At 52.2% G+C, this 9,045-nt stretch overlaps 1 long non-coding RNA gene across 1 annotated transcript; it reads right to left on the reverse strand.

The window, feature by feature from the left end:
* Positions 1–1,502: 1,502 nt before the first annotated feature.
* On the reverse strand, positions 1,503–5,770 carry LOC142929773 (uncharacterized). The gene is made up of 2 exons (XR_012945929.1): positions 5,524–5,770; positions 1,503–4,828 (listed from the first exon to the last, which is right to left on the reverse strand). It is a non-coding gene; the product is annotated as an uncharacterized LOC142929773 (long non-coding RNA).
* Positions 5,771–9,045: the final 3,275 nt, after the last annotated feature.

The raw sequence follows: 9,045 nt of genomic DNA on the forward strand, positions 1-9,045 counted from the left end.
TTGAGAGGCACGGCTGGGCGCTAATTGCCATGGGGGGGGGGGGGGGGTTGATACCTGTGGGGCTTGGGACTCTGGAAATGTAGGTAGGGGGGGTGCCCCCCCCCCCCACCGCCATCAACCCCCCTCTATGGCTTCCTGGGAGTTTGTGGGTTTAGGCTGAAGATGCGCGGCTTCATCATTGAGGCGACGACTCCTTTTGGATGTTACGGAGAGAGCAAAGGCGTGGCGGAGAACGTCGCGCGCTGCACACCTGGGGGGGAGGGAGTGGGGGGAGGGAGTGGGGAAGTGGGGGGAGGGAGTGGGGGGAGGGAGTGGGGAAGTGGGGGGAGGAAGTGGGGGGAGGGAGTGGCGAAGTTGGGGTTGGGGGGGGGATTGGGGGGGAGCTTTTGCCACCTGTCCTGATTTTCCCAGGATTGACATCTTTTCGTTGTTGTTGCAGTAACTTGCTGTTGTCCTAGGGAAATGCATAAGTCTGCCGAGCACGTTTTGGAGTCGCGGTTGTGTGTTTTTTTGTCAGCTGCTGAATTAACTCGTGAATACACCACTCGAGACACGGGGCATGCGCGTGTAACCCCCCCCCACCCCAGCTGTCTGTTATTACGAGATACTGATTTTCTTTCCATTGCATGTCCCGGTTTTTTTTTGTTTGCCCCTACGAGGTGGCAACTATAAACGCGCGCTGCACAAAACCCAGCAGAAGGGCCCAATCCGGGGGTGGCAGGCGGGCGACAGCAGAACGTGTGCCCTGTGTGTGTGTGCTGAACTTCTTTCGCACCGTACGTAACCAACCGCGCTAATCGGAGGTGCGCGGTTGGCATGAGGAGTTGATGTAGCAAGTCGACCTGCCATAACGCAACCTGCTACGATGTGACGCGGCATGTACGATGCCACTGCCGCGTGATATTTGTTCCCGCCTACATAAGAAAGGCAAAGGTCCCCCGTATAGCCTGTGACAGACTGTTGGGGCAAGTGCTGTTAGCGAGCACCGATGAAGGCCTGGCACGGCACACGAGGGGGCGGGTGGCCAGCACCACGCCCGGCCGCCTTTGTCTCCCCAGTGACGATGTTTGCGCAACGCACCAGGCTACTCATTTGAGGCTGAGTCGACCCAGGGGGAGCCCCAGGACCGGTTCAGATAATCGTCACCGGTGTTGGCCGTGAGCGGGAACTGAACTCGAATCATCGCCAGGTTCATAGCGCAGCGCGCAAACTGCTACGCTGCCGCTCCCTATGTGTTATGGCTGCGGATTTTTGCTCGCACACTCGCACACAAGGCGCTCATTGACAACGAACTGGCTCACACATCCATTCCCATGCTGGACCTTCCTGAAGAAGCGTGGTTCTCTCTATATTTTTTTGGTGGGGGGTTGGGGGCTCCTTAAGAATTTTACGAATTACAAAAAGAAGTGCATTACCCATGATGTAGACCACAATGCGATGACGATGGCAATAGTGCAATCGCGATAGTGTTGGCGAGAGGACGTGCAATATCAATAGAAACATTGCGAGCATTGCAGTTTTATTGTTGTTGTTGTTGCATGAAGTAGCGTCTGATAAACACATCGAGTCTTCCTCCCGTGGCGGGTAATGGGACTTTGTTTAAGTTCGAACGCCACGTGGATGGAACGTCTGGTCGTGGATGAAACGTCTGGTCGTGGATGGAACGTCTGGTCGTGAATGGAACGTCTGGTCGGAAAGGGAACGTCTGGTCGGAAAGGCGCGGACGTCAGAACACACGGCACCCCCATTGCAGGACACGTGTTCGCTTTACCCCCCCTCCACCCTGCACCCCTCCACTCCGGTATTGCAACAAGAGCAATTTCCAAATTAATGACAAGTATAAATTGCCTTCTGTTCGCCGATTGCATTCGTAATGAATCGGAGCGCAAGTTAAACACATCGGAGGGGCTGTCGATGCTCAACGATTTCTGAACAGATGTTTTATTTCATTTTTTTAAGGCGAGTGGTTCATATTTTATGAAGATGTATGTACGGTAAATTTCTTTCGCACCGTACGTAGCCAACCGTGCTAATCGGAGCCGCGGGGGGAAGGATAACGAACTAAACATGAAAGGCAGCTCTGAAGGAACGCGTTTTCAATCTGGATTTATATAAGAGCGCACAGCTACAGTGGCTTCCCAATATCAGAAGGAAGAACGTTCCAGACGGCCGCAGAAACACATCTGAAAGCGCGCGATGCAGTGACCGACCAATGCTACCGCGGTGGCCTAAACGCCAGGTGCGCCGAAACGTGCAATCCCGAGATTGCCAGTTCTATTGGCTCTAATAGTGTTTTTGTTTTCAATGGTCAAGTTTATTAAATCCCCTCTGTCCACCCAACAGAATAAATCGCGACACCGCAGTTGGTTTCTATCGGAAGGTCGTGTGAGGTGGTGGTTTGGGTAAAGCGTGGGTAACTCCCCACATCCTCCGAGACGTCCGGCCAGCGTGGAAGAGAAGAAGAAGAAGAGGAAGAAGAAGAAGAAGAGGAAGAAGAAGAGGAGGAGGAGGAAGAAGAGGAAGAAGAAGAGGAGGAGGAGGAAGAAGAGGAAGAAGAAGAGGAAGAAGAAGAGGAGGAAGAAGAGGAAGAAGAAGATGAAGAGGAAGAAGAAGATGAAGAAGAAGAAGAAGATGAAGATGAAGAAGAAGTAGAAGGAGATGAAGAAGTAGAAGAAGAAGAAGAGGAAGAAGAAGGGAGCTCCGTCGCCCAGCAGTGTCGCGAGCGGGCAATTTGCAGGGCTGCGCCTTTAACCCGTTTATATTTTGCTTTTTTCAAACCGTCTGCCTGCAATCGCTTTAGGCAGATGAGCCGCCAGGCTGGTGCGTCAGGAAGCATTACCGGAGTCGTTCACAACGCAACGTTAACGCCACTCCATCTCACGCTCAAGTCCATTTATTTGATCAAAATCTCAACCTCGTTACGGGGGGGGGAGGGGGTGGGGGTGGGGGTGGGGGATTTTGCGAATGTAAAAACAACCGAAAGGGCTTTACTGAGCGGTGGTTGTGCTGCGGTTAGTGTGCTGCGCTTTGCACCTCGAATGGCCCGAGTTTGATTCCTGGCTATGGGATTGATATCTGCACTCGTCCTAAGTCGCCTCGCTTCAGCAATCTGCAGTGACCAGCACGGTGAAGTATGGTCAAACAAGTCACTCCCTTCCCCCTCCCATGACTAACACGGCATGTGATGGCCTTCATCCAGCAGTGGATCGAGCAAAGGGCTGTGGATTGTTATCGTGAATTTGACAAAACAGCACTCAGAATGTCTGCACCCATAGTTTGATTTATATGACGCCATCTACTTGACTAATTGTTATTCAATCTCGCCATCGGAATATCACGGATCATTACTTCATTGAGCCGATAGGTTATTTTCTTGTTGCAGCAATAATGATACAGGCGCCGATTTCCTTGAGAAAGATAAACAAAGCAATGGTTTTTGTTAGTAATAGGGCAGAGTGAAAATAAAACCCAGTGGTCTCTGGAGGACAACACGATTGGATTTAAAGCATTTTGTTACTGACCACCACAAAAATGATGATGTGCATATTGGCCCTTATAGCATGGATCACGAACATGGACAATTGATCTCTCCTCCTGCTAACCGTTCTCCCTGTCCTTGTGCACGATCACCGTTTCCGCCCTTTTTTCCCTACTTGCCCCTTTGAACTGGAACCAACTTCCCCTCCACATGAAGCGAGAAGCACCATCTTCCTGTCGAGTGTCCGCTCCTCCCCCAAGACCCCACTGGCCCATCCTTCCCTCCATCCCTCGGTACCCCCGAAATTCCCGTACTCACTGACGCCAAAAGGCGTCATCTGGTCGAGCACCAATTGGGTCGAGGCTCAAAAGAAAGCCGTCCCTTGGTGTGGACCAATCAGTTTCAAGGACAATGCATCATATATTATCATAGTATGTTTTTTGTTTGCATTTTGACTGCAGGTATTGTGGTTAATGCAGACGTGAATCCTTGTAAAAAGGGTTTCAGTTTTGTTGCCAGAAAAAAGGGGAAAAACCCTATTCTTATATTTTGGTACTAGCAAAAGAGGTCTAATGATGATGGTGAGAGCATGTTTTGTTTGCATGTTCACCACAAGTAGGCCTGGATAATGCCGGCATGATTCCTTGAGTATGTTTCTATTTGGTGTTTGAACATCTTAACACCTCCTGTTTTATTGCCAGAAAGGGTCAAATCTATTCTTATTTTTTCCTACTTTGATACTGGCCCAAAAAAGCGGCCCCACGTTGCTCGAGCCAAACGACTCGCGCGATATCGCTGAACTTAGCAAGCCAAACGACACAAAAAGACGCGCGCGCGACACAGCAAGAAGGAAAAAACAAAGATAAATGTCCCCGTATAGCCTTCACATGCTGTTGGGACAAGTGCTGTCAGCGAGCACCTATGAAAGGCCGGCACGGCACACGAGGGGGTGGCTGTCCAGCACCACGCCCGGCCGCCTTTGTCTCCCCAGTGGCGATGTTTTTACGCACCGCACCAGGTACTCATTTGAGGCCGAGTCGACCTAGGAGATGCTCAGGACCGGTTTATATAATCGCCACCGATGTTTTTTTTTCTTCCGCGAGCGGAAAAATCGAACTCCGATCGCCAGGTTCGTAGCGCAGCGCGCTAACCGCTACGCCACCGCTCCCGCACGCACGCGCACGCCCGCGCGCCAACTCCGCGGAGTTTGTAAACGCGCCACGGTCTCTGAACGCGACTTGGGTAGGGGGTGGGGGGTTGCTGCGTTGACGGTCGCGGCACGCCTTGGAGTCGGGGACGCCTCCACGGGCTGGCATCGCGCACGTCGGGGGAGCGTGCGAGATTGAGTGCCTGCGAGCGAAAAGAAAAGACTCGGATCAGCTCATTAAACCTGGCCGCCGCTGGCGCCTCGTCGCGTTAATGGCGCTCCCACTGCATCTCACTCCAACTGCGCGCCCGCAACTCATTAGCGAAGTTTGAGAGAGCGAAAGTGGAGGTGGCGGTGGTGGTGGCGGCGGCGGTGGTGGTAGCGTTGGTGGTGGTGGCAGTAGCGGTGGTGGTGGTGATGGTGGTGGCGGTGGTGATGGCGGTAGCGGTGGCGGTGGTGGAGGCGGTAGCGTTGTTGGTGGTGGTGGTGGTAGCGGTGGTGGTAGTGGTCTTAGCGGTGGTAGTGGTAACGTTGGTGGTGGCGGTGGTGGTAGCGGTGGTGATAGCGGTGGTGGCAGTGGCGGTGGTAGCGGTGGAGGTAGCGGTGGTGGTGGTAACGTTGGTGGTGGTGGTAGCGGTGGTGGCGGTGGTGGTAGCGGTGATGGTAGCGGTGGTGGTGGTGGCGGTGGTGGTAGCGGTAGCGGTGGTGGTAGCGGTGGTGGCAGTAGCGGTGGAGGTAGCGGTGGTAGCGTTGGTGGTGGTAGAGGTGGGGGCGGTGGTGGCGGTAGCGGTGGTGGTGGTAGCAGTGGTGGTAGCGGTGGTAACAGTGGTAGTGGTGGTGGTGGCGGTGGTGGTGGCGGTGGTGGTGGTGGCAGCGGTTCGCGCGGTGTGCTGCGAACCTGGAGCTTGCCACTAACGGCCAACACCGGTGGCGATGATCTGGACCAGTCCTGGGCCTCGCCTAGGTCGACTCAGCCTCAAATGAGTACCCTGTGCGGTGTGCAAACATCGCCGCTAAGCAGACAAAGGCGGCCGGGCGTGGTGCTGGACACCCACGCCCTCGTGTGCAGTTCCGGCCTTCATAGGTGCTCCTCGCGAACAGCACTTGCCCCAACAGTCTGTTAAGGCTATACGAGGTGGGGGGGGGGGGGGGGGAATATTTGTCTTTGTACAAACAACGGATTTAGAAGGGCCGTTCGTTGCCGAGCGGGTCGCAATGAAGAACCCGGATTTTTGCTCCCGAGTTTGGAATTGCGGCAGATTGAGGAGCCCTTCATCCAGCGAGTAGATCATTTACTTCACTTGGCTAACGTTCGTATTCTTGGCTCTTTCGGTAAAGTCACGAAGAAAAAAAAATAACATCAAAGAACTACGGCGTTTGGATCGCAACACAAGCGGTCGTCTTCAGGAAAAGGTCAACGCTGTCGTTTGACATGACGGCACATTCCCAGCAACTGATGCACACAGCTTGGAAAATGTACAGCATGGTTGGCTACGTACGGTGCGAAAAAAGTTTAACATACGTAACTATTAACTGCTATTTGTATTTTACCAGGTAAGGCCCACTCAGCTACTGTAGCTCTTTTTTCAGAAAGCGACCGGGCCACGAGTGGAGAGAAAACCCTGAGGATCCGGACAAGTATCCACGCGACCACGGGGAGAGAGAGAGAGAGACATTGCAAACTCAAAATATACAACAGGGGCCCAGGGTCGGGATAGAACCCGCGGCCTCCTGCACACCAGGCGAGGTAGTTAACATCTCGCCACCGTGGCGCCCACGTACAGCACGTGCGGGGCAGCCAATCCCTACGCGGGCGCACCTCTGTCGTCACACTGCACAGCCAGAGACGTCACGTCCGGGGGAGCTAGTTCCCGGCGTCGATCCAGCCAGCCAGCCAGCTGAGCCAACAGCCAGCTCCTCTGAGCGCAACCTGCTGGCCGTCTTCTCGAGGTGTCGACGCTACGTCAGGCTCCTTCATGTCGAGCGGTCACTCCACGGCATGGTGGGCCCTGCCTGGGCCGTGCTCTTGTAGCTGGCCATTCGGGCGCACAGCGATGAAATATATGAATACGCTTTACCCGTTCTGGAATTAAAACAGGTGTGGAGATGTTCAAACACCAAAGTAGCAACCCTTTGCAAGGCATCAAGTCTGCATTGACCACACGTACTTGTGGCAAAACGTGCAAGCGTACAATGCTCTGATAATATGCATTGTCCTTGAAACTCATTGGCCTATGCAAGAGATAGCCTTCTTCATGGCTTTGTCTTACCAGTGATAGACCAGAGAAGGCCAAACGGCGAACAGTACGACGATGCATAAATAATTATCAGAAAATGTTTGTTTGCCACAGGTATATGTGGTTAATGCAGACTTCATGCCTTGCAATAGGTATCTAACTTCGTGTTTGCACATCTTAACGCCTCATGCTTTATTGCCAGAAAGGTTCAAACGTATTTTGTTTTAAAATTGCATTTTTTTTATATATACTGGCAAAAAAAAGTCCCATAGATGCACGGTGCTTTGAGCTCGCACGTGACTCTGGCGCTGCAGAGGTGACTCGCACCCCAGACGTTTGTCTTGCCCGCGGCTTGGCCCCAGTTCGCCACTTGCTGCAGTCAGCAGTCCGCCACCGTGGCCAGGTCACTCATCGGGTGGTGGTGGCAGCGGCGGCTACGCTGCTGCGCGTGGTCGCCCGTAATCCAGCACTGCGGAGGGCGGCAGCGAGGGTTGATGGATCACCGCGCAGATTTTTGCGAAACTCCCTTGCCGTGAAGCGTCGATGGCGGCGAGATGTTAACCACCTCGCCTGGTATACAGCAGGAGGTCGTGGGTTCGATCCGGGCCCTGACGCCTGCTGCTGCTGCTGTATATTTGGAGTTTGCGTGTTCTCCACGTGGTCGCGTGGATCTTCTCCGGGTTTTCCCTTCACATTCAGAATCAACATGCGTTTAGATTATTTTGCTACTGCTATGCATTTCCACGTGATAAGCCACTTAATTGGGCGATCATTTGTGGCCAGGTTCACTTCTGAAAAAGAGCTACACAGCCACGACGCTTTCCGGAGAAATAACAACGGTGCATACGAATGTAATGGTGGAGATGAGGCGAATGAAATAAGAGGAAGCAATGGGCACATCGGTGATGCGTGAATTCGGTCGAAGCGAAATTGTTGACAGCAAATGATGATGAATGGATTGCATGAATGTGGGTAATTGGAGAAGCCTTCATCCAGCAGTAGGTAGAACATCGCTGATGACAATGATGCTGACGACGATGATAGAGAATGCACTGCACGCCAACTGATGACACTTTAACTTGTGAACTCAGCATCGGCCGTGAGATATCGCACACCGATGTTTTAATGTATTTGTTTGTGTTCACGTACATTGGCGAGTCCATTAAGCTGAGATCTTGGTGGGAGTAGCTTTAACTTATGACCCACCCCTTCCTGTATAAGCAGCCGCAATATTTGTCACTGAACTAAGATCATTCATCAACCCGCTCCCAGCTCTCGGCCAGTGTGGGGTTCGCATCTTCTGCCAGTGGCTCCACGGCTATCAAAGGATTCGTTTTGTCCTCGTTCGGAAAGGCGAACAAATGTTTGCGCGCACACACACACACACACAGAGGGCTCTCGAAAACAACTTTCTTAAAATAGAAGAAGAGTGAAGAATGCGCTGCCATAGGAGATTGAAGCCGTGTTTCTTTACAACAACAACAACAACAAAACACGTCTTGAGAATACAACGAAGGAGAAAGTTGTCGACGACAATCGACTGCTATATATAGTTGTTGTTTTTTTACGTGGACATACTTAACGGAAGTATGATTTATTTATTCCAGTATTTATAGCCTTAACCGATTAATCTTGCTGCGGTGGTCGATTAGGAGCCAGAAATCTTGAATATAAGAGGTTCATCCCCGGATCCACCAATCATCACCATCATCAGCCAGTCAACTCACTGCTGGATGAAGGCCTCCCTAGACAGTACCCCCCCCCCCCTCCTCCTTTGCGAGAAGTTTGGCGATTTCAGAGCAACCGCCGACGATTGCACAAAGTCCCACCGTGTCAGACTGTGATGCAGGCCATCTGCAACGAAACTAAAAACTAAAAAATAACTTTCATCAGGTAAAGCTCGACTGAGCTATGCAGCTCGATGTCAGAACGAGCGACCTGGTCCATCACAAATGATAGCTCAACGGAAGTGGCTTGCCGCGTGGACATTTATAACAGCCAATTACTTTAAGCGCGTGTTGATTCTACATGTGGAGGGGGGAGAAAACCGGAGGACCCGGAGAAAAATCCACGACACCACGGGGGTGAGAGAGAGAGAGAGAGAATATGCACCCTGCACACGGGACAGAGTTCAACATTCGCCATATAAATACAATTAATATAAAAAAGAGTAAATACAATCA

The sequence above is a fragment of the Petromyzon marinus genome, chromosome 34 (genome assembly GCF_048934315.1).
Source record: "Petromyzon marinus isolate PM22_M1 ecotype Great Lakes invasive population chromosome 34, UKy_Petmar_22M1.pri1.0, whole genome shotgun sequence".
Taxonomy (NCBI): Eukaryota; Metazoa; Chordata; class Hyperoartia; order Petromyzontiformes; family Petromyzontidae; genus Petromyzon; species Petromyzon marinus.